The following is a 22,649-nucleotide window of genomic DNA, read 5'->3' on the forward strand; positions in this document are numbered from 1 at the left end:
ACCAATTCTGGTTATCGCTTCTCGGCCTTTTGGCTAAGATCAAGTGTAGTATCTGTTCTTATCAGTTTAATATCTGATACGTCCCCTATCTGGGGACCATATATTAAATGGATTTTTAGAACAGGGAGATGGAAAAAGAGCTTGCTCTGTCCACTCCACGCATTGACCTGGTATTGCAGTACCTCCAGGAACGGTGCACCCCTTCTTAACCCAGTTTCCAAAAGCAGAACTCAATTCACCTGATTCATATTAGCCCGATTTAATGAATTGGAAGAAAGCATACGTCTTCATATGCACCTCAATTTGGCCCATTCACTTTTCACACTTCCTCCTTTTGTTTTTTATCTTTCACACTTTTGACTTTCTTTATTCATCCAAATAGCAAACTCATCACCACTCAACCTGACCAACTCGGCTATGTCCCCGTGCTGCAGTTCTCTGTCTTATCTAGATCATTTGCAATTGAATGGAATAGATCCCTTTTGGACAAAGTGGATTCACCTGCTGCTGCAGTGACCACAGGTGTGATAACATCTAGAATTGGCATCTGGTGCGATCTCTCCGCTTCCACTCCAAAGAAAGTTACCTGTTTATTCCTATCATGCATTGGTTTTTGGGGTTTTCTTTGAGTAATGATGATCTCTTTAGTAGTCTGTTGGCGCCCTCTCCTGGAGGAATAGTTTGCTTGCTCTTGGACATTCTAAAAGAGAGGTCATGATAGACATTGAGCTTCTGAGCTCAATTGGGGACAGTCATGGGTGATGAATGTTTGCAACCTACTGCGAAGCCTCATACCGCAATATAAGGAACGTCAAATACTAAGAAAGGGCGGCCTATGAAAGAATTACTACTTTCAATAAGTACACTTAAACGGCTAATTGGGAATAGAAAAACTGTAAAAAGCCCTCTGAGAAAGCCCCCCTCTAACCTTTGATAGTAAGCTTTTCTGTAGTCTGCCTGTTGATGTATTTTCCGTTTGAACTGTGCACAACATGAAGAGACGGAACACTGGCGGCTTGTCACAATGCCCCCCGATGACATCACAATAGCGCTGCTGCCTAGAAAACAAGCTGCGCAGAAGAAGTTGTTCTTTGGGTGGGAGGGTGGGCTAGTGGAAGGAGGGGGCAATCTCTTTTTTTCCCGGGTGGTAGGGGGATGACAGGAGAAGGGAAGCGGGTGGTGAGAAAGGTACAGAGGGCAGGGTTTGGGGGCTGGGAAGGAAAGGGAAAAGATTAGGGTTTGGGGATGATGAAAGGGCTTTCTACGGGTAAGGATGGCAAAGGGTGGCAGTGACGGAAAGTCAGGCAACCTGTCCTGTCCGTCTTTTTGTATCGTGAATTGGAAAGACTGCAAGGGGGAGGGGAGTTGCTTGCGCCCTAAAGGAGGAGTTATTCAGATTCATTGCAGTGGGCGGCGGCTGCAAAACGCACCATTCTTCTTGTTTTGGCTCTGCAAAGCAGCCTTTTCAAGGGTTGGCTTGGGTGACAAAATGTCTTGTGTAGGCGTGGGTTTGTCTCCCTCTCGCTCTCTCTCCCTAAGATGTGTCCGGCATAGGCCAGGGTGCCACTCGAGGCCCAAACCAATTCTGGTTATCGCTTCTCGGCCTTTTGGCTAAGATCAAGTGTAGTATCTGTTCTTATCAGTTTAATATCTGATACGTCCCCTATCTGGGGACCATATATTAAATGGATTTTTAGAACAGGGAGATGGAAAAAGAGCTTGCTCTGTCCACTCCACGCATTGACCTGGTATTGCAGTACCTCCAGGAACGGTGCACCCCTTCTTAACCCAGTTTCCAAAAGCAGAACTCAATTCACCTGATTCATATTAGCCCGATTTAATGAATTGGAAGAAAGCATACGTCTTCATATGCACCTCAATTTGGCCCATTCACTTTTCACACTTCCTCCTCTTTGTTTTTTATCTTTCACACTTTTGACTTTCTTTATTCATCCAAATAGCAAACTCATCACCACTCAACCTGACCAACTCGGCTATGTCCCCGTGCTGCAGTTCTCTGTCTTATCTAGATCATTTGCAATTGAATGGAATAGATCCCTTTTGGACAAAGTGGATTCACCTGCTGCTGCAGTGACCACAGGTGTGATAACATCTAGAATTGGCATCTGGTGCGATCTCTCCGCTTCCACTCCAAAGAAAGTTACCTGTTTATTCCTATCATGCATTGGTTTTTGGGGTTTTCTTTGAGTAATGATGATCTCTTTAGTAGTCTGTTGGCGCCCTCTCCTGGAGGAATAGTTTGCTTGCTCTTGGACATTCTAAAAGAGAGGTCATGATAGACATTGAGCTTCTGAGCTCAATTGGGGACAGTCATGGGTGATGAATGTTTGCAACCTACTGCGAAGCCTCATACCGCAATATAAGGAACGTCAAATACTAAGAAAGGGCGGCCTATGAAAGAATTACTACTTTCAATAAGTACACTTAAACGGCTAATTGGGAATAGAAAAACTGTAAAAAGCCCTCTGAGAAAGCCCCCCTCTAACCTTTGATAGTAAGCTTTTCTGTAGTCTGCCTGTTGATGTATTTTCCGTTTGAACTGTGCACAACATGAAGAGACGGAACACTGGCGGCTTGTCACAATGCCCCCCGATGACATCACAATAGCGCTGCTGCCTAGAAAACAAGCTGCGCAGAAGAAGTTGTTCTTTGGGTGGGAGGGTGGGCTAGTGGAAGGAGGGGGCAATCTCTTTTTTTCCCGGGTGGTAGGGGGATGACAGGAGAAGGGAAGCGGGTGGTGAGAAAGGTACAGAGGGCAGGGTTTGGGGGCTGGGAAGGAAAGGGAAAAGATTAGGGTTTGGGGATGATGAAAGGGCTTTCTACGGGTAAGGATGGCAAAGGGTGGCAGTGACGGAAAGTCAGGCAACCTGTCCTGTCCGTCTTTTTGTATCGTGAATTGGAAAGACTGCAAGGGGGAGGGGAGTTGCTTGCGCCCTAAAGGAGGAGTTATTCAGATTCATTGCAGTGGGCGGCGGCTGCAAAACGCACCATTCTTCTTGTTTTGGCTCTGCAAAGCAGCCTTTTCAAGGGTTGGCTTGGGTGACAAAATGTCTTGTGTAGGCGTGGGTTTGTCTCCCTCTCGCTCTCTCTCCCTAAGATGTGTCCGGCATAGGCCAGGGTGCCACTCGAGGCCCAAACCAATTCTGGTTATCGCTTCTCGGCCTTTTGGCTAAGATCAAGTGTAGTATCTGTTCTTATCAGTTTAATATCTGATACGTCCCCTATCTGGGGACCATATATTAAATGGATTTTTAGAACAGGGAGATGGAAAAAGAGCTTGCTCTGTCCACTCCACGCATTGACCTGGTATTGCAGTACCTCCAGGAACGGTGCACCCCTTCTTAACCCAGTTTCCAAAAGCAGAACTCAATTCACCTGATTCATATTAGCCCGATTTAATGAATTGGAAGAAAGCATACGTCTTCATATGCACCTCAATTTGGCCCATTCACTTTTCACACTTCCTCCTTTTGTTTTTTATCTTTCACACTTTTGACTTTCTTTATTCATCCAAATAGCAAACTCATCACCACTCAACCTGACCAACTCGGCTATGTCCCCGTGCTGCAGTTCTCTGTCTTATCTAGATCATTTGCAATTGAATGGAATAGATCCCTTTTGGACAAAGTGGATTCACCTGCTGCTGCAGTGACCACAGGTGTGATAACATCTAGAATTGGCATCTGGTGCGATCTCTCCGCTTCCACTCCAAAGAAAGTTACCTGTTTATTCCTATCATGCATTGGTTTTTGGGGTTTTCTTTGAGTAATGATGATCTCTTTAGTAGTCTGTTGGCGCCCTCTCCTGGAGGAATAGTTTGCTTGCTCTTGGACATTCTAAAAGAGAGGTCATGATAGACATTGAGCTTCTGAGCTCAATTGGGGACAGTCATGGGTGATGAATGTTTGCAACCTACTGCGAAGCCTCATACCGCAATATAAGGAACGTCAAATACTAAGAAAGGGCGGCCTATGAAAGAATTACTACTTTCAATAAGTACACTTAAACGGCTAATTGGGAATAGAAAAACTGTAAAAAGCCCTCTGAGAAAGCCCCCCTCTAACCTTTGATAGTAAGCTTTTCTGTAGTCTGCCTGTTGATGTATTTTCCGTTTGAACTGTGCACAACATGAAGAGACGGAACACTGGCGGCTTGTCACAATGCCCCCCGATGACATCACAATAGCGCTGCTGCCTAGAAAACAAGCTGCGCAGAAGAAGTTGTTCTTTGGGTGGGAGGGTGGGCTAGTGGAAGGAGGGGGCAATCTCTTTTTTTCCCGGGTGGTAGGGGGATGACAGGAGAAGGGAAGCGGGTGGTGAGAAAGGTACAGAGGGCAGGGTTTGGGGGCTGGGAAGGAAAGGGAAAAGATTAGGGTTTGGGGATGATGAAAGGGCTTTCTACGGGTAAGGATGGCAAAGGGTGGCAGTGACGGAAAGTCAGGCAACCTGTCCTGTCCGTCTTTTTGTATCGTGAATTGGAAAGACTGCAAGGGGGAGGGGAGTTGCTTGCGCCCTAAAGGAGGAGTTATTCAGATTCATTGCAGTGGGCGGCGGCTGCAAAACGCACCATTCTTCTTGTTTTGGCTCTGCAAAGCAGCCTTTTCAAGGGTTGGCTTGGGTGACAAAATGTCTTGTGTAGGCGTGGGTTTGTCTCCCTCTCGCTCTCTCTCCCTAAGATGTGTCCGGCATAGGCCAGGGTGCCACTCGAGGCCCAAACCAATTCTGGTTATCGCTTCTCGGCCTTTTGGCTAAGATCAAGTGTAGTATCTGTTCTTATCAGTTTAATATCTGATACGTCCCCTATCTGGGGACCATATATTAAATGGATTTTTAGAACAGGGAGATGGAAAAAGAGCTTGCTCTGTCCACTCCACGCATTGACCTGGTATTGCAGTACCTCCAGGAACGGTGCACCCCTTCTTAACCCAGTTTCCAAAAGCAGAACTCAATTCACCTGATTCATATTAGCCCGATTTAATGAATTGGAAGAAAGCATACGTCTTCATATGCACCTCAATTTGGCCCATTCACTTTTCACACTTCCTCCTTTTGTTTTTTATCTTTCACACTTTTGACTTTCTTTATTCATCCAAATAGCAAACTCATCACCACTCAACCTGACCAACTCGGCTATGTCCCCGTGCTGCAGTTCTCTGTCTTATCTAGATCATTTGCAATTGAATGGAATAGATCCCTTTTGGACAAAGTGGATTCACCTGCTGCTGCAGTGACCACAGGTGTGATAACATCTAGAATTGGCATCTGGTGCGATCTCTCCGCTTCCACTCCAAAGAAAGTTACCTGTTTATTCCTATCATGCATTGGTTTTTGGGGTTTTCTTTGAGTAATGATGATCTCTTTAGTAGTCTGTTGGCGCCCTCTCCTGGAGGAATAGTTTGCTTGCTCTTGGACATTCTAAAAGAGAGGTCATGATAGACATTGAGCTTCTGAGCTCAATTGGGGACAGTCATGGGTGATGAATGTTTGCAACCTACTGCGAAGCCTCATACCGCAATATAAGGAACGTCAAATACTAAGAAAGGGCGGCCTATGAAAGAATTACTACTTTCAATAAGTACACTTAAACGGCTAATTGGGAATAGAAAAACTGTAAAAAGCCCTCTGAGAAAGCCCCCCTCTAACCTTTGATAGTAAGCTTTTCTGTAGTCTGCCTGTTGATGTATTTTCCGTTTGAACTGTGCACAACATGAAGAGACGGAACACTGGCGGCTTGTCACAATGCCCCCCGATGACATCACAATAGCGCTGCTGCCTAGAAAACAAGCTGCGCAGAAGAAGTTGTTCTTTGGGTGGGAGGGTGGGCTAGTGGAAGGAGGGGGCAATCTCTTTTTTTCCCGGGTGGTAGGGGGATGACAGGAGAAGGGAAGCGGGTGGTGAGAAAGGTACAGAGGGCAGGGTTTGGGGGCTGGGAAGGAAAGGGAAAAGATTAGGGTTTGGGGATGATGAAAGGGCTTTCTACGGGTAAGGATGGCAAAGGGTGGCAGTGACGGAAAGTCAGGCAACCTGTCCTGTCCGTCTTTTTGTATCGTGAATTGGAAAGACTGCAAGGGGGAGGGGAGTTGCTTGCGCCCTAAAGGAGGAGTTATTCAGATTCATTGCAGTGGGCGGCGGCTGCAAAACGCACCATTCTTCTTGTTTTGGCTCTGCAAAGCAGCCTTTTCAAGGGTTGGCTTGGGTGACAAAATGTCTTGTGTAGGCGTGGGTTTGTCTCCCTCTCGCTCTCTCTCCCTAAGATGTGTCCGGCATAGGCCAGGGTGCCACTCGAGGCCCAAACCAATTCTGGTTATCGCTTCTCGGCCTTTTGGCTAAGATCAAGTGTAGTATCTGTTCTTATCAGTTTAATATCTGATACGTCCCCTATCTGGGGACCATATATTAAATGGATTTTTAGAACAGGGAGATGGAAAAAGAGCTTGCTCTGTCCACTCCACGCATTGACCTGGTATTGCAGTACCTCCAGGAACGGTGCACCCCTTCTTAACCCAGTTTCCAAAAGCAGAACTCAATTCACCTGATTCATATTAGCCCGATTTAATGAATTGGAAGAAAGCATACGTCTTCATATGCACCTCAATTTGGCCCATTCACTTTTCACACTTCCTCCTTTTGTTTTTTATCTTTCACACTTTTGACTTTCTTTATTCATCCAAATAGCAAACTCATCACCACTCAACCTGACCAACTCGGCTATGTCCCCGTGCTGCAGTTCTCTGTCTTATCTAGATCATTTGCAATTGAATGGAATAGATCCCTTTTGGACAAAGTGGATTCACCTGCTGCTGCAGTGACCACAGGTGTGATAACATCTAGAATTGGCATCTGGTGCGATCTCTCCGCTTCCACTCCAAAGAAAGTTACCTGTTTATTCCTATCATGCATTGGTTTTTGGGGTTTTCTTTGAGTAATGATGATCTCTTTAGTAGTCTGTTGGCGCCCTCTCCTGGAGGAATAGTTTGCTTGCTCTTGGACATTCTAAAAGAGAGGTCATGATAGACATTGAGCTTCTGAGCTCAATTGGGGACAGTCATGGGTGATGAATGTTTGCAACCTACTGCGAAGCCTCATACCGCAATATAAGGAACGTCAAATACTAAGAAAGGGCGGCCTATGAAAGAATTACTACTTTCAATAAGTACACTTAAACGGCTAATTGGGAATAGAAAAACTGTAAAAAGCCCTCTGAGAAAGCCCCCCTCTAACCTTTGATAGTAAGCTTTTCTGTAGTCTGCCTGTTGATGTATTTTCCGTTTGAACTGTGCACAACATGAAGAGACGGAACACTGGCGGCTTGTCACAATGCCCCCCGATGACATCACAATAGCGCTGCTGCCTAGAAAACAAGCTGCGCAGAAGAAGTTGTTCTTTGGGTGGGAGGGTGGGCTAGTGGAAGGAGGGGGCAATCTCTTTTTTTCCCGGGTGGTAGGGGGATGACAGGAGAAGGGAAGCGGGTGGTGAGAAAGGTACAGAGGGCAGGGTTTGGGGGCTGGGAAGGAAAGGGAAAAGATTAGGGTTTGGGGATGATGAAAGGGCTTTCTACGGGTAAGGATGGCAAAGGGTGGCAGTGACGGAAAGTCAGGCAACCTGTCCTGTCCGTCTTTTTGTATCGTGAATTGGAAAGACTGCAAGGGGGAGGGGAGTTGCTTGCGCCCTAAAGGAGGAGTTATTCAGATTCATTGCAGTGGGCGGCGGCTGCAAAACGCACCATTCTTCTTGTTTTGGCTCTGCAAAGCAGCCTTTTCAAGGGTTGGCTTGGGTGACAAAATGTCTTGTGTAGGCGTGGGTTTGTCTCCCTCTCGCTCTCTCTCCCTAAGATGTGTCCGGCATAGGCCAGGGTGCCACTCGAGGCCCAAACCAATTCTGGTTATCGCTTCTCGGCCTTTTGGCTAAGATCAAGTGTAGTATCTGTTCTTATCAGTTTAATATCTGATACGTCCCCTATCTGGGGACCATATATTAAATGGATTTTTAGAACAGGGAGATGGAAAAAGAGCTTGCTCTGTCCACTCCACGCATTGACCTGGTATTGCAGTACCTCCAGGAACGGTGCACCCCTTCTTAACCCAGTTTCCAAAAGCAGAACTCAATTCACCTGATTCATATTAGCCCGATTTAATGAATTGGAAGAAAGCATACGTCTTCATATGCACCTCAATTTGGCCCATTCACTTTTCACACTTCCTCCTTTTGTTTTTTATCTTTCACACTTTTGACTTTCTTTATTCATCCAAATAGCAAACTCATCACCACTCAACCTGACCAACTCGGCTATGTCCCCGTGCTGCAGTTCTCTGTCTTATCTAGATCATTTGCAATTGAATGGAATAGATCCCTTTTGGACAAAGTGGATTCACCTGCTGCTGCAGTGACCACAGGTGTGATAACATCTAGAATTGGCATCTGGTGCGATCTCTCCGCTTCCACTCCAAAGAAAGTTACCTGTTTATTCCTATCATGCATTGGTTTTTGGGGTTTTCTTTGAGTAATGATGATCTCTTTAGTAGTCTGTTGGCGCCCTCTCCTGGAGGAATAGTTTGCTTGCTCTTGGACATTCTAAAAGAGAGGTCATGATAGACATTGAGCTTCTGAGCTCAATTGGGGACAGTCATGGGTGATGAATGTTTGCAACCTACTGCGAAGCCTCATACCGCAATATAAGGAACGTCAAATACTAAGAAAGGGCGGCCTATGAAAGAATTACTACTTTCAATAAGTACACTTAAACGGCTAATTGGGAATAGAAAAACTGTAAAAAGCCCTCTGAGAAAGCCCCCCTCTAACCTTTGATAGTAAGCTTTTCTGTAGTCTGCCTGTTGATGTATTTTCCGTTTGAACTGTGCACAACATGAAGAGACGGAACACTGGCGGCTTGTCACAATGCCCCCCGATGACATCACAATAGCGCTGCTGCCTAGAAAACAAGCTGCGCAGAAGAAGTTGTTCTTTGGGTGGGAGGGTGGGCTAGTGGAAGGAGGGGGCAATCTCTTTTTTTCCCGGGTGGTAGGGGGATGACAGGAGAAGGGAAGCGGGTGGTGAGAAAGGTACAGAGGGCAGGGTTTGGGGGCTGGGAAGGAAAGGGAAAAGATTAGGGTTTGGGGATGATGAAAGGGCTTTCTACGGGTAAGGATGGCAAAGGGTGGCAGTGACGGAAAGTCAGGCAACCTGTCCTGTCCGTCTTTTTGTATCGTGAATTGGAAAGACTGCAAGGGGGAGGGGAGTTGCTTGCGCCCTAAAGGAGGAGTTATTCAGATTCATTGCAGTGGGCGGCGGCTGCAAAACGCACCATTCTTCTTGTTTTGGCTCTGCAAAGCAGCCTTTTCAAGGGTTGGCTTGGGTGACAAAATGTCTTGTGTAGGCGTGGGTTTGTCTCCCTCTCGCTCTCTCTCCCTAAGATGTGTCCGGCATAGGCCAGGGTGCCACTCGAGGCCCAAACCAATTCTGGTTATCGCTTCTCGGCCTTTTGGCTAAGATCAAGTGTAGTATCTGTTCTTATCAGTTTAATATCTGATACGTCCCCTATCTGGGGACCATATATTAAATGGATTTTTAGAACAGGGAGATGGAAAAAGAGCTTGCTCTGTCCACTCCACGCATTGACCTGGTATTGCAGTACCTCCAGGAACGGTGCACCCCTTCTTAACCCAGTTTCCAAAAGCAGAACTCAATTCACCTGATTCATATTAGCCCGATTTAATGAATTGGAAGAAAGCATACGTCTTCATATGCACCTCAATTTGGCCCATTCACTTTTCACACTTCCTCCTTTTGTTTTTTATCTTTCACACTTTTGACTTTCTTTATTCATCCAAATAGCAAACTCATCACCACTCAACCTGACCAACTCGGCTATGTCCCCGTGCTGCAGTTCTCTGTCTTATCTAGATCATTTGCAATTGAATGGAATAGATCCCTTTTGGACAAAGTGGATTCACCTGCTGCTGCAGTGACCACAGGTGTGATAACATCTAGAATTGGCATCTGGTGCGATCTCTCCGCTTCCACTCCAAAGAAAGTTACCTGTTTATTCCTATCATGCATTGGTTTTTGGGGTTTTCTTTGAGTAATGATGATCTCTTTAGTAGTCTGTTGGCGCCCTCTCCTGGAGGAATAGTTTGCTTGCTCTTGGACATTCTAAAAGAGAGGTCATGATAGACATTGAGCTTCTGAGCTCAATTGGGGACAGTCATGGGTGATGAATGTTTGCAACCTACTGCGAAGCCTCATACCGCAATATAAGGAACGTCAAATACTAAGAAAGGGCGGCCTATGAAAGAATTACTACTTTCAATAAGTACACTTAAACGGCTAATTGGGAATAGAAAAACTGTAAAAAGCCCTCTGAGAAAGCCCCCCTCTAACCTTTGATAGTAAGCTTTTCTGTAGTCTGCCTGTTGATGTATTTTCCGTTTGAACTGTGCACAACATGAAGAGACGGAACACTGGCGGCTTGTCACAATGCCCCCCGATGACATCACAATAGCGCTGCTGCCTAGAAAACAAGCTGCGCAGAAGAAGTTGTTCTTTGGGTGGGAGGGTGGGCTAGTGGAAGGAGGGGGCAATCTCTTTTTTTCCCGGGTGGTAGGGGGATGACAGGAGAAGGGAAGCGGGTGGTGAGAAAGGTACAGAGGGCAGGGTTTGGGGGCTGGGAAGGAAAGGGAAAAGATTAGGGTTTGGGGATGATGAAAGGGCTTTCTACGGGTAAGGATGGCAAAGGGTGGCAGTGACGGAAAGTCAGGCAACCTGTCCTGTCCGTCTTTTTGTATCGTGAATTGGAAAGACTGCAAGGGGGAGGGGAGTTGCTTGCGCCCTAAAGGAGGAGTTATTCAGATTCATTGCAGTGGGCGGCGGCTGCAAAACGCACCATTCTTCTTGTTTTGGCTCTGCAAAGCAGCCTTTTCAAGGGTTGGCTTGGGTGACAAAATGTCTTGTGTAGGCGTGGGTTTGTCTCCCTCTCGCTCTCTCTCCCTAAGATGTGTCCGGCATAGGCCAGGGTGCCACTCGAGGCCCAAACCAATTCTGGTTATCGCTTCTCGGCCTTTTGGCTAAGATCAAGTGTAGTATCTGTTCTTATCAGTTTAATATCTGATACGTCCCCTATCTGGGGACCATATATTAAATGGATTTTTAGAACAGGGAGATGGAAAAAGAGCTTGCTCTGTCCACTCCACGCATTGACCTGGTATTGCAGTACCTCCAGGAACGGTGCACCCCTTCTTAACCCAGTTTCCAAAAGCAGAACTCAATTCACCTGATTCATATTAGCCCGATTTAATGAATTGGAAGAAAGCATACGTCTTCATATGCACCTCAATTTGGCCCATTCACTTTTCACACTTCCTCCTTTTGTTTTTTATCTTTCACACTTTTGACTTTCTTTATTCATCCAAATAGCAAACTCATCACCACTCAACCTGACCAACTCGGCTATGTCCCCGTGCTGCAGTTCTCTGTCTTATCTAGATCATTTGCAATTGAATGGAATAGATCCCTTTTGGACAAAGTGGATTCACCTGCTGCTGCAGTGACCACAGGTGTGATAACATCTAGAATTGGCATCTGGTGCGATCTCTCCGCTTCCACTCCAAAGAAAGTTACCTGTTTATTCCTATCATGCATTGGTTTTTGGGGTTTTCTTTGAGTAATGATGATCTCTTTAGTAGTCTGTTGGCGCCCTCTCCTGGAGGAATAGTTTGCTTGCTCTTGGACATTCTAAAAGAGAGGTCATGATAGACATTGAGCTTCTGAGCTCAATTGGGGACAGTCATGGGTGATGAATGTTTGCAACCTACTGCGAAGCCTCATACCGCAATATAAGGAACGTCAAATACTAAGAAAGGGCGGCCTATGAAAGAATTACTACTTTCAATAAGTACACTTAAACGGCTAATTGGGAATAGAAAAACTGTAAAAAGCCCTCTGAGAAAGCCCCCCTCTAACCTTTGATAGTAAGCTTTTCTGTAGTCTGCCTGTTGATGTATTTTCCGTTTGAACTGTGCACAACATGAAGAGACGGAACACTGGCGGCTTGTCACAATGCCCCCCGATGACATCACAATAGCGCTGCTGCCTAGAAAACAAGCTGCGCAGAAGAAGTTGTTCTTTGGGTGGGAGGGTGGGCTAGTGGAAGGAGGGGGCAATCTCTTTTTTTCCCGGGTGGTAGGGGGATGACAGGAGAAGGGAAGCGGGTGGTGAGAAAGGTACAGAGGGCAGGGTTTGGGGGCTGGGAAGGAAAGGGAAAAGATTAGGGTTTGGGGATGATGAAAGGGCTTTCTACGGGTAAGGATGGCAAAGGGTGGCAGTGACGGAAAGTCAGGCAACCTGTCCTGTCCGTCTTTTTGTATCGTGAATTGGAAAGACTGCAAGGGGGAGGGGAGTTGCTTGCGCCCTAAAGGAGGAGTTATTCAGATTCATTGCAGTGGGCGGCGGCTGCAAAACGCACCATTCTTCTTGTTTTGGCTCTGCAAAGCAGCCTTTTCAAGGGTTGGCTTGGGTGACAAAATGTCTTGTGTAGGCGTGGGTTTGTCTCCCTCTCGCTCTCTCTCCCTAAGATGTGTCCGGCATAGGCCAGGGTGCCACTCGAGGCCCAAACCAATTCTGGTTATCGCTTCTCGGCCTTTTGGCTAAGATCAAGTGTAGTATCTGTTCTTATCAGTTTAATATCTGATACGTCCCCTATCTGGGGACCATATATTAAATGGATTTTTAGAACAGGGAGATGGAAAAAGAGCTTGCTCTGTCCACTCCACGCATTGACCTGGTATTGCAGTACCTCCAGGAACGGTGCACCCCTTCTTAACCCAGTTTCCAAAAGCAGAACTCAATTCACCTGATTCATATTAGCCCGATTTAATGAATTGGAAGAAAGCATACGTCTTCATATGCACCTCAATTTGGCCCATTCACTTTTCACACTTCCTCCTTTTGTTTTTTATCTTTCACACTTTTGACTTTCTTTATTCATCCAAATAGCAAACTCATCACCACTCAACCTGACCAACTCGGCTATGTCCCCGTGCTGCAGTTCTCTGTCTTATCTAGATCATTTGCAATTGAATGGAATAGATCCCTTTTGGACAAAGTGGATTCACCTGCTGCTGCAGTGACCACAGGTGTGATAACATCTAGAATTGGCATCTGGTGCGATCTCTCCGCTTCCACTCCAAAGAAAGTTACCTGTTTATTCCTATCATGCATTGGTTTTTGGGGTTTTCTTTGAGTAATGATGATCTCTTTAGTAGTCTGTTGGCGCCCTCTCCTGGAGGAATAGTTTGCTTGCTCTTGGACATTCTAAAAGAGAGGTCATGATAGACATTGAGCTTCTGAGCTCAATTGGGGACAGTCATGGGTGATGAATGTTTGCAACCTACTGCGAAGCCTCATACCGCAATATAAGGAACGTCAAATACTAAGAAAGGGCGGCCTATGAAAGAATTACTACTTTCAATAAGTACACTTAAACGGCTAATTGGGAATAGAAAAACTGTAAAAAGCCCTCTGAGAAAGCCCCCCTCTAACCTTTGATAGTAAGCTTTTCTGTAGTCTGCCTGTTGATGTATTTTCCGTTTGAACTGTGCACAACATGAAGAGACGGAACACTGGCGGCTTGTCACAATGCCCCCCGATGACATCACAATAGCGCTGCTGCCTAGAAAACAAGCTGCGCAGAAGAAGTTGTTCTTTGGGTGGGAGGGTGGGCTAGTGGAAGGAGGGGGCAATCTCTTTTTTTCCCGGGTGGTAGGGGGATGACAGGAGAAGGGAAGCGGGTGGTGAGAAAGGTACAGAGGGCAGGGTTTGGGGGCTGGGAAGGAAAGGGAAAAGATTAGGGTTTGGGGATGATGAAAGGGCTTTCTACGGGTAAGGATGGCAAAGGGTGGCAGTGACGGAAAGTCAGGCAACCTGTCCTGTCCGTCTTTTTGTATCGTGAATTGGAAAGACTGCAAGGGGGAGGGGAGTTGCTTGCGCCCTAAAGGAGGAGTTATTCAGATTCATTGCAGTGGGCGGCGGCTGCAAAACGCACCATTCTTCTTGTTTTGGCTCTGCAAAGCAGCCTTTTCAAGGGTTGGCTTGGGTGACAAAATGTCTTGTGTAGGCGTGGGTTTGTCTCCCTCTCGCTCTCTCTCCCTAAGATGTGTCCGGCATAGGCCAGGGTGCCACTCGAGGCCCAAACCAATTCTGGTTATCGCTTCTCGGCCTTTTGGCTAAGATCAAGTGTAGTATCTGTTCTTATCAGTTTAATATCTGATACGTCCCCTATCTGGGGACCATATATTAAATGGATTTTTAGAACAGGGAGATGGAAAAAGAGCTTGCTCTGTCCACTCCACGCATTGACCTGGTATTGCAGTACCTCCAGGAACGGTGCACCCCTTCTTAACCCAGTTTCCAAAAGCAGAACTCAATTCACCTGATTCATATTAGCCCGATTTAATGAATTGGAAGAAAGCATACGTCTTCATATGCACCTCAATTTGGCCCATTCACTTTTCACACTTCCTCCTTTTGTTTTTTATCTTTCACACTTTTGACTTTCTTTATTCATCCAAATAGCAAACTCATCACCACTCAACCTGACCAACTCGGCTATGTCCCCGTGCTGCAGTTCTCTGTCTTATCTAGATCATTTGCAATTGAATGGAATAGATCCCTTTTGGACAAAGTGGATTCACCTGCTGCTGCAGTGACCACAGGTGTGATAACATCTAGAATTGGCATCTGGTGCGATCTCTCCGCTTCCACTCCAAAGAAAGTTACCTGTTTATTCCTATCATGCATTGGTTTTTGGGGTTTTCTTTGAGTAATGATGATCTCTTTAGTAGTCTGTTGGCGCCCTCTCCTGGAGGAATAGTTTGCTTGCTCTTGGACATTCTAAAAGAGAGGTCATGATAGACATTGAGCTTCTGAGCTCAATTGGGGACAGTCATGGGTGATGAATGTTTGCAACCTACTGCGAAGCCTCATACCGCAATATAAGGAACGTCAAATACTAAGAAAGGGCGGCCTATGAAAGAATTACTACTTTCAATAAGTACACTTAAACGGCTAATTGGGAATAGAAAAACTGTAAAAAGCCCTCTGAGAAAGCCCCCCTCTAACCTTTGATAGTAAGCTTTTCTGTAGTCTGCCTGTTGATGTATTTTCCGTTTGAACTGTGCACAACATGAAGAGACGGAACACTGGCGGCTTGTCACAATGCCCCCCGATGACATCACAATAGCGCTGCTGCCTAGAAAACAAGCTGCGCAGAAGAAGTTGTTCTTTGGGTGGGAGGGTGGGCTAGTGGAAGGAGGGGGCAATCTCTTTTTTTCCCGGGTGGTAGGGGGATGACAGGAGAAGGGAAGCGGGTGGTGAGAAAGGTACAGAGGGCAGGGTTTGGGGGCTGGGAAGGAAAGGGAAAAGATTAGGGTTTGGGGATGATGAAAGGGCTTTCTACGGGTAAGGATGGCAAAGGGTGGCAGTGACGGAAAGTCAGGCAACCTGTCCTGTCCGTCTTTTTGTATCGTGAATTGGAAAGACTGCAAGGGGGAGGGGAGTTGCTTGCGCCCTAAAGGAGGAGTTATTCAGATTCATTGCAGTGGGCGGCGGCTGCAAAACGCACCATTCTTCTTGTTTTGGCTCTGCAAAGCAGCCTTTTCAAGGGTTGGCTTGGGTGACAAAATGTCTTGTGTAGGCGTGGGTTTGTCTCCCTCTCGCTCTCTCTCCCTAAGATGTGTCCGGCATAGGCCAGGGTGCCACTCGAGGCCCAAACCAATTCTGGTTATCGCTTCTCGGCCTTTTGGCTAAGATCAAGTGTAGTATCTGTTCTTATCAGTTTAATATCTGATACGTCCCCTATCTGGGGACCATATATTAAATGGATTTTTAGAACAGGGAGATGGAAAAAGAGCTTGCTCTGTCCACTCCACGCATTGACCTGGTATTGCAGTACCTCCAGGAACGGTGCACCCCTTCTTAACCCAGTTTCCAAAAGCAGAACTCAATTCACCTGATTCATATTAGCCCGATTTAATGAATTGGAAGAAAGCATACGTCTTCATATGCACCTCAATTTGGCCCATTCACTTTTCACACTTCCTCCTTTTGTTTTTTATCTTTCACACTTTTGACTTTCTTTATTCATCCAAATAGCAAACTCATCACCACTCAACCTGACCAACTCGGCTATGTCCCCGTGCTGCAGTTCTCTGTCTTATCTAGATCATTTGCAATTGAATGGAATAGATCCCTTTTGGACAAAGTGGATTCACCTGCTGCTGCAGTGACCACAGGTGTGATAACATCTAGAATTGGCATCTGGTGCGATCTCTCCGCTTCCACTCCAAAGAAAGTTACCTGTTTATTCCTATCATGCATTGGTTTTTGGGGTTTTCTTTGAGTAATGATGATCTCTTTAGTAGTCTGTTGGCGCCCTCTCCTGGAGGAATAGTTTGCTTGCTCTTGGACATTCTAAAAGAGAGGTCATGATAGACATTGAGCTTCTGAGCTCAATTGGGGACAGTCATGGGTGATGAATGTTTGCAACCTACTGCGAAGCCTCATACCGCAATATAAGGAACGTCAAATACTAAGAAAGGGCGGCCTATGAAAGAATTACTACTTTCAATAAGTACACTTAAACGGCTAATTGGGAATAGAAAAACTGTAAAAAGCCCTCTGAGAAAGCCCCCCTCTAACCTTTGATAGTAAGCTTTTCTGTAGTCTGCCTGTTGATGTATTTTCCGTTTGAACTGTGCACAACATGAAGAGACGGAACACTGGCGGCTTGTCACAATGCCCCCCGATGACATCACAATAGCGCTGCTGCCTAGAAAACAAGCTGCGCAGAAGAAGTTGTTCTTTGGGTGGGAGGGTGGGCTAGTGGAAGGAGGGGGCAATCTCTTTTTTTCCCGGGTGGTAGGGGGATGACAGGAGAAGGGAAGCGGGTGGTGAGAAAGGTACAGAGGGCCGGGTTTGGGGGCTGGGAAGGAAAGGGAAAAGATTAGGGTTTGGGGATGATGAAAGGGCTTTCTACGGGTAAGGATGGCAAAGGGTGGCAGTGACGGAAAGTCAGGCAACCTGTCCTGTCCGTCTTTTTGTATCGTGAATTGGAAAGACTGCAAGGGGGAGGGGAGTTGCTTGCGCCCTAAAGGAGGAGTTATTCAGATTCATTGCAGTGGGCGGCGGCTGCAAAACGCACCATTCTTCTTGTTTTGGCTCTGCAAAGCAGCCTTTTCAAGGGTTGGCTTGGGTGACAAAATGTCTTGTGTAGGCGTGGGTTTGTCTCCCTCTCGCTCTCTCTCCCTAAGATGTGTCCGGCATAGGCCAGGGTGCCACTCGAGGCCCAAACCAATTCTGGTTATCGCTTCTCGGCCTTTTGGCTAAGATCAAGTGTAGTATCTGTTCTTATCAGTTTAATATCTGATACGTCCCCTATCTGGGGACCATATATTAAATGGATTTTTAGAACAGGGAGATGGAAAAAGAGCTTGCTCTGTCCACTCCACGCATTGACCTGGTATTGCAGTACCTCCAGGAACGGTGCACCCCTTCTTAACCCAGTTTCCAAAAGCAGAACTCAATTCACCTGATTCATATTAGCCCGATTTAATGAATTGGAAGAAAGCATACGTCTTCATATGCACCTCAATTTGGCCCATTCACTTTTCACACTTCCTCCTTTTGTTTTTTATCTTTCACACTTTTGACTTTCTTTATTCATCCAAATAGCAAACTCATCACCACTCAACCTGACCAACTCGGCTATGTCCCCGTGCTGCAGTTCTCTGTCTTATCTAGATCATTTGCAATTGAATGGAATAGATCCCTTTTGGACAAAGTGGATTCACCTGCTGCTGCAGTGACCACAGGTGTGATAACATCTAGAATTGGCATCTGGTGCGATCTCTCCGCTTCCACTCCAAAGAAAGTTACCTGTTTATTCCTATCATGCATTGGTTTTTGGGGTTTTCTTTGAGTAATGATGATCTCTTTAGTAGTCTGTTGGCGCCCTCTCCTGGAGGAATAGTTTGCTTGCTCTTGGACATTCTAAAAGAGAGGTCATGATAGACATTGAGCTTCTGAGCTCAATTGGGGACAGTCATGGGTGATGAATGTTTGCAACCTACTGCGAAGCCTCATACCGCAATATAAGGAACGTCAAATACTAAGAAAGGGCGGCCTATGAAAGAATTACTACTTTCAATAAGTACACTTAAACGGCTAATTGGGAATAGAAAAACTGTAAAAAGCCCTCTGAGAAAGCCCCCCTCTAACCTTTGATAGTAAGCTTTTCTGTAGTCTGCCTGTTGATGTATTTTCCGTTTGAACTGTGCACAACATGAAGAGACGGAACACTGGCGGCTTGTCACAATGCCCCCCGATGACATCACAATAGCGCTGCTGCCTAGAAAACAAGCTGCGCAGAAGAAGTTGTTCTTTGGGTGGGAGGGTGGGCTAGTGGAAGGAGGGGGCAATCTCTTTTTTTCCCGGGTGGTAGGGGGATGACAGGAGAAGGGAAGCGGGTGGTGAGAAAGGTACAGAGGGCAGGGTTTGGGGGCTGGGAAGGAAAGGGAAAAGATTAGGGTTTGGGGATGATGAAAGGGCTTTCTACGGGTAAGGATGGCAAAGGGTGGCAGTGACGGAAAGTCAGGCAACCTGTCCTGTCCGTCTTTTTGTATCGTGAATTGGAAAGACTGCAAGGGGGAGGGGAGTTGCTTGCGCCCTAAAGGAGGAGTTATTCAGATTCATTGCAGTGGGCGGCGGCTGCAAAACGCACCATTCTTCTTGTTTTGGCTCTGCAAAGCAGCCTTTTCAAGGGTTGGCTTGGGTGACAAAATGTCTTGTGTAGGCGTGGGTTTGTCTCCCTCTCGCTCTCTCTCCCTAAGATGTGTCCGGCATAGGCCAGGGTGCCACTCGAGGCCCAAACCAATTCTGGTTATCGCTTCTCGGCCTTTTGGCTAAGATCAAGTGTAGTATCTGTTCTTATCAGTTTAATATCTGATACGTCCCCTATCTGGGGACCATATATTAAATGGATTTTTAGAACAGGGAGATGGAAAAAGAGCTTGCTCTGTCCACTCCACGCATTGACCTGGTATTGCAGTACCTCCAGGAACGGTGCACCCCTTCTTAACCCAGTTTCCAAAAGCAGAACTCAATTCACCTGATTCATATTAGCCCGATTTAATGAATTGGAAGAAAGCATACGTCTTCATATGCACCTCAATTTGGCCCATTCACTTTTCACACTTCCTCCTTTTGTTTTTTATCTTTCACACTTTTGACTTTCTTTATTCATCCAAATAGCAAACTCATCACCACTCAACCTGACCAACTCGGCTATGTCCCCGTGCTGCAGTTCTCTGTCTTATCTAGATCATTTGCAATTGAATGGAATAGATCCCTTTTGGACAAAGTGGATTCACCTGCTGCTGCAGTGACCACAGGTGTGATAACATCTAGAATTGGCATCTGGTGCGATCTCTCCGCTTCCACTCCAAAGAAAGTTACCTGTTTATTCCTATCATGCATTGGTTTTTGGGGTTTTCTTTGAGTAATGATGATCTCTTTAGTAGTCTGTTGGCGCCCTCTCCTGGAGGAATAGTTTGCTTGCTCTTGGACATTCTAAAAGAGAGGTCATGATAGACATTGAGCTTCTGAGCTCAATTGGGGACAGTCATGGGTGATGAATGTTTGCAACCTACTGCGAAGCCTCATACCGCAATATAAGGAACGTCAAATACTAAGAAAGGGCGGCCTATGAAAGAATTACTACTTTCAATAAGTACACTTAAACGGCTAATTGGGAATAGAAAAACTGTAAAAAGCCCTCTGAGAAAGCCCCCCTCTAACCTTTGATAGTAAGCTTTTCTGTAGTCTGCCTGTTGATGTATTTTCCGTTTGAACTGTGCACAACATGAAGAGACGGAACACTGGCGGCTTGTCACAATGCCCCCCGATGACATCACAATAGCGCTGCTGCCTAGAAAACAAGCTGCGCAGAAGAAGTTGTTCTTTGGGTGGGAGGGTGGGCTAGTGGAAGGAGGGGGCAATCTCTTTTTTTCCCGGGTGGTAGGGGGATGACAGGAGAAGGGAAGCGGGTGGTGAGAAAGGTACAGAGGGCAGGGTTTGGGGGCTGGGAAGGAAAGGGAAAAGATTAGGGTTTGGGGATGATGAAAGGGCTTTCTACGGGTAAGGATGGCAAAGGGTGGCAGTGACGGAAAGTCAGGCAACCTGTCCTGTCCGTCTTTTTGTATCGTGAATTGGAAAGACTGCAAGGGGGAGGGGAGTTGCTTGCGCCCTAAAGGAGGAGTTATTCAGATTCATTGCAGTGGGCGGCGGCTGCAAAACGCACCATTCTTCTTGTTTTGGCTCTGCAAAGCAGCCTTTTCAAGGGTTGGCTTGGGTGACAAAATGTCTTGTGTAGGCGTGGGTTTGTCTCCCTCTCGCTCTCTCTCCCTAAGATGTGTCCGGCATAGGCCAGGGTGCCACTCGAGGCCCAAACCAATTCTGGTTATCGCTTCTCGGCCTTTTGGCTAAGATCAAGTGTAGTATCTGTTCTTATCAGTTTAATATCTGATACGTCCCCTATCTGGGGACCATATATTAAATGGATTTTTAGAACAGGGAGATGGAAAAAGAGCTTGCTCTGTCCACTCCACGCATTGACCTGGTATTGCAGTACCTCCAGGAACGGTGCACCCCTTCTTAACCCAGTTTCCAAAAGCAGAACTCAATTCACCTGATTCATATTAGCCCGATTTAATGAATTGGAAGAAAGCATACGTCTTCATATGCACCTCAATTTGGCCCATTCACTTTTCACACTTCCTCCTTTTGTTTTTTATCTTTCACACTTTTGACTTTCTTTATTCATCCAAATAGCAAACTCATCACCACTCAACCTGACCAACTCGGCTATGTCCCCGTGCTGCAGTTCTCTGTCTTATCTAGATCATTTGCAATTGAATGGAATAGATCCCTTTTGGACAAAGTGGATTCACCTGCTGCTGCAGTGACCACAGGTGTGATAACATCTAGAATTGGCATCTGGTGCGATCTCTCCGCTTCCACTCCAAAGAAAGTTACCTGTTTATTCCTATCATGCATTGGTTTTTGGGGTTTTCTTTGAGTAATGATGATCTCTTTAGTAGTCTGTTGGCGCCCTCTCCTGGAGGAATAGTTTGCTTGCTCTTGGACATTCTAAAAGAGAGGTCATGATAGACATTGAGCTTCTGAGCTCAATTGGGGACAGTCATGGGTGATGAATGTTTGCAACCTACTGCGAAGCCTCATACCGCAATATAAGGAACGTCAAATACTAAGAAAGGGCGGCCTATGAAAGAATTACTACTTTCAATAAGTACACTTAAACGGCTAATTGGGAATAGAAAAACTGTAAAAAGCCCTCTGAGAAAGCCCCCCTCTAACCTTTGATAGTAAGCTTTTCTGTAGTCTGCCTGTTGATGTATTTTCCGTTTGAACTGTGCACAACATGAAGAGACGGAACACTGGCGGCTTGTCACAATGCCCCCCGATGACATCACAATAGCGCTGCTGCCTAGAAAACAAGCTGCGCAGAAGAAGTTGTTCTTTGGGTGGGAGGGTGGGCTAGTGGAAGGAGGGGGCAATCTCTTTTTTTCCCGGGTGGTAGGGGGATGACAGGAGAAGGGAAGCGGGTGGTGAGAAAGGTACAGAGGGCAGGGTTTGGGGGCTGGGAAGGAAAGGGAAAAGATTAGGGTTTGGGGATGATGAAAGGGCTTTCTACGGGTAAGGATGGCAAAGGGTGGCAGTGACGGAAAGTCAGGCAACCTGTCCTGTCCGTCTTTTTGTATCGTGAATTGGAAAGACTGCAAGGGGGAGGGGAGTTGCTTGCGCCCTAAAGGAGGAGTTATTCAGATTCATTGCAGTGGGCGGCGGCTGCAAAACGCACCATTCTTCTTGTTTTGGCTCTGCAAAGCAGCCTTTTCAAGGGTTGGCTTGGGTGACAAAATGTCTTGTGTAGGCGTGGGTTTGTCTCCCTCTCGCTCTCTCTCCCTAAGATGTGTCCGGCATAGGCCAGGGTGCCACTCGAGGCCCAAACCAATTCTGGTTATCGCTTCTCGGCCTTTTGGCTAAGATCAAGTGTAGTATCTGTTCTTATCAGTTTAATATCTGATACGTCCCCTATCTGGGGACCATATATTAAATGGATTTTTAGAACAGGGAGATGGAAAAAGAGCTTGCTCTGTCCACTCCACGCATTGACCTGGTATTGCAGTACCTCCAGGAACGGTGCACCCCTTCTTAACCCAGTTTCCAAAAGCAGAACTCAATTCACCTGATTCATATTAGCCCGATTTAATGAATTGGAAGAAAGCATACGTCTTCATATGCACCTCAATTTGGCCCATTCACTTTTCACACTTCCTCCTTTTGTTTTTTATCTTTCACACTTTTGACTTTCTTTATTCATCCAAATAGCAAACTCATCACCACTCAACCTGACCAACTCGGCTATGTCCCCGTGCTGCAGTTCTCTGTCTTATCTAGATCATTTGCAATTGAATGGAATAGATCCCTTTTGGACAAAGTGGATTCACCTGCTGCTGCAGTGACCACAGGTGTGATAACATCTAGAATTGGCATCTGGTGCGA

General features: G+C 46.2%; 15 non-coding genes across 15 annotated transcripts; all 15 read left to right on the forward strand.

Annotated features, from left to right (window-relative positions):
- The first annotated feature begins 13 nt into the window (after positions 1-13).
- LOC142288194 (U2 spliceosomal RNA) lies at positions 14-204 on the forward strand. Its single transcript, XR_012749021.1, has one exon. It is a non-coding gene; the product is annotated as a U2 spliceosomal RNA (small nuclear RNA).
- A 1,387-nt stretch (positions 205-1,591) lies between these two features.
- Positions 1,592-1,782, forward strand: LOC142288213 (U2 spliceosomal RNA). The gene has a single exon (XR_012749034.1). It is a non-coding gene; the product is annotated as a U2 spliceosomal RNA (small nuclear RNA).
- A 1,388-nt stretch (positions 1,783-3,170) lies between these two features.
- LOC142288225 (U2 spliceosomal RNA) lies at positions 3,171-3,361 on the forward strand. Its single transcript, XR_012749045.1, has one exon. It is a non-coding gene; the product is annotated as a U2 spliceosomal RNA (small nuclear RNA).
- Positions 3,362-4,748: 1,387 nt separating this feature from the next.
- On the forward strand, positions 4,749-4,939 carry LOC142288237 (U2 spliceosomal RNA). The gene has a single exon (XR_012749058.1). It is a non-coding gene; the product is annotated as a U2 spliceosomal RNA (small nuclear RNA).
- A 1,387-nt stretch (positions 4,940-6,326) lies between these two features.
- LOC142288249 (U2 spliceosomal RNA) lies at positions 6,327-6,517 on the forward strand. Its single transcript, XR_012749069.1, has one exon. It is a non-coding gene; the product is annotated as a U2 spliceosomal RNA (small nuclear RNA).
- Positions 6,518-7,904: 1,387 nt separating this feature from the next.
- On the forward strand, positions 7,905-8,095 carry LOC142288201 (U2 spliceosomal RNA). The gene has a single exon (XR_012749024.1). It is a non-coding gene; the product is annotated as a U2 spliceosomal RNA (small nuclear RNA).
- Positions 8,096-9,482: 1,387 nt separating this feature from the next.
- LOC142288203 (U2 spliceosomal RNA) lies at positions 9,483-9,673 on the forward strand. Its single transcript, XR_012749025.1, has one exon. It is a non-coding gene; the product is annotated as a U2 spliceosomal RNA (small nuclear RNA).
- Positions 9,674-11,060: 1,387 nt separating this feature from the next.
- LOC142288204 (U2 spliceosomal RNA) lies at positions 11,061-11,251 on the forward strand. Its single transcript, XR_012749026.1, has one exon. It is a non-coding gene; the product is annotated as a U2 spliceosomal RNA (small nuclear RNA).
- Positions 11,252-12,638: 1,387 nt separating this feature from the next.
- Positions 12,639-12,829, forward strand: LOC142288206 (U2 spliceosomal RNA). Its single transcript, XR_012749027.1, has one exon. It is a non-coding gene; the product is annotated as a U2 spliceosomal RNA (small nuclear RNA).
- A 1,387-nt stretch (positions 12,830-14,216) lies between these two features.
- Positions 14,217-14,407, forward strand: LOC142288207 (U2 spliceosomal RNA). The gene has a single exon (XR_012749028.1). It is a non-coding gene; the product is annotated as a U2 spliceosomal RNA (small nuclear RNA).
- Positions 14,408-15,794: 1,387 nt separating this feature from the next.
- LOC142288208 (U2 spliceosomal RNA) lies at positions 15,795-15,985 on the forward strand. Its single transcript, XR_012749029.1, has one exon. It is a non-coding gene; the product is annotated as a U2 spliceosomal RNA (small nuclear RNA).
- Positions 15,986-17,372: 1,387 nt separating this feature from the next.
- LOC142288209 (U2 spliceosomal RNA) lies at positions 17,373-17,563 on the forward strand. Its single transcript, XR_012749030.1, has one exon. It is a non-coding gene; the product is annotated as a U2 spliceosomal RNA (small nuclear RNA).
- Positions 17,564-18,950: 1,387 nt separating this feature from the next.
- On the forward strand, positions 18,951-19,141 carry LOC142288210 (U2 spliceosomal RNA). The gene has a single exon (XR_012749031.1). It is a non-coding gene; the product is annotated as a U2 spliceosomal RNA (small nuclear RNA).
- Positions 19,142-20,528: 1,387 nt separating this feature from the next.
- LOC142288211 (U2 spliceosomal RNA) lies at positions 20,529-20,719 on the forward strand. Its single transcript, XR_012749032.1, has one exon. It is a non-coding gene; the product is annotated as a U2 spliceosomal RNA (small nuclear RNA).
- Positions 20,720-22,106: 1,387 nt separating this feature from the next.
- LOC142288212 (U2 spliceosomal RNA) lies at positions 22,107-22,297 on the forward strand. The gene has a single exon (XR_012749033.1). It is a non-coding gene; the product is annotated as a U2 spliceosomal RNA (small nuclear RNA).
- The last annotated feature ends 352 nt before the right edge of the window (positions 22,298-22,649 follow it).

This window comes from Anomaloglossus baeobatrachus, unplaced genomic scaffold, assembly GCF_048569485.1.
Source record: "Anomaloglossus baeobatrachus isolate aAnoBae1 unplaced genomic scaffold, aAnoBae1.hap1 Scaffold_799, whole genome shotgun sequence".
NCBI classification, from domain to species: Eukaryota; Metazoa; Chordata; class Amphibia; order Anura; family Aromobatidae; genus Anomaloglossus; species Anomaloglossus baeobatrachus.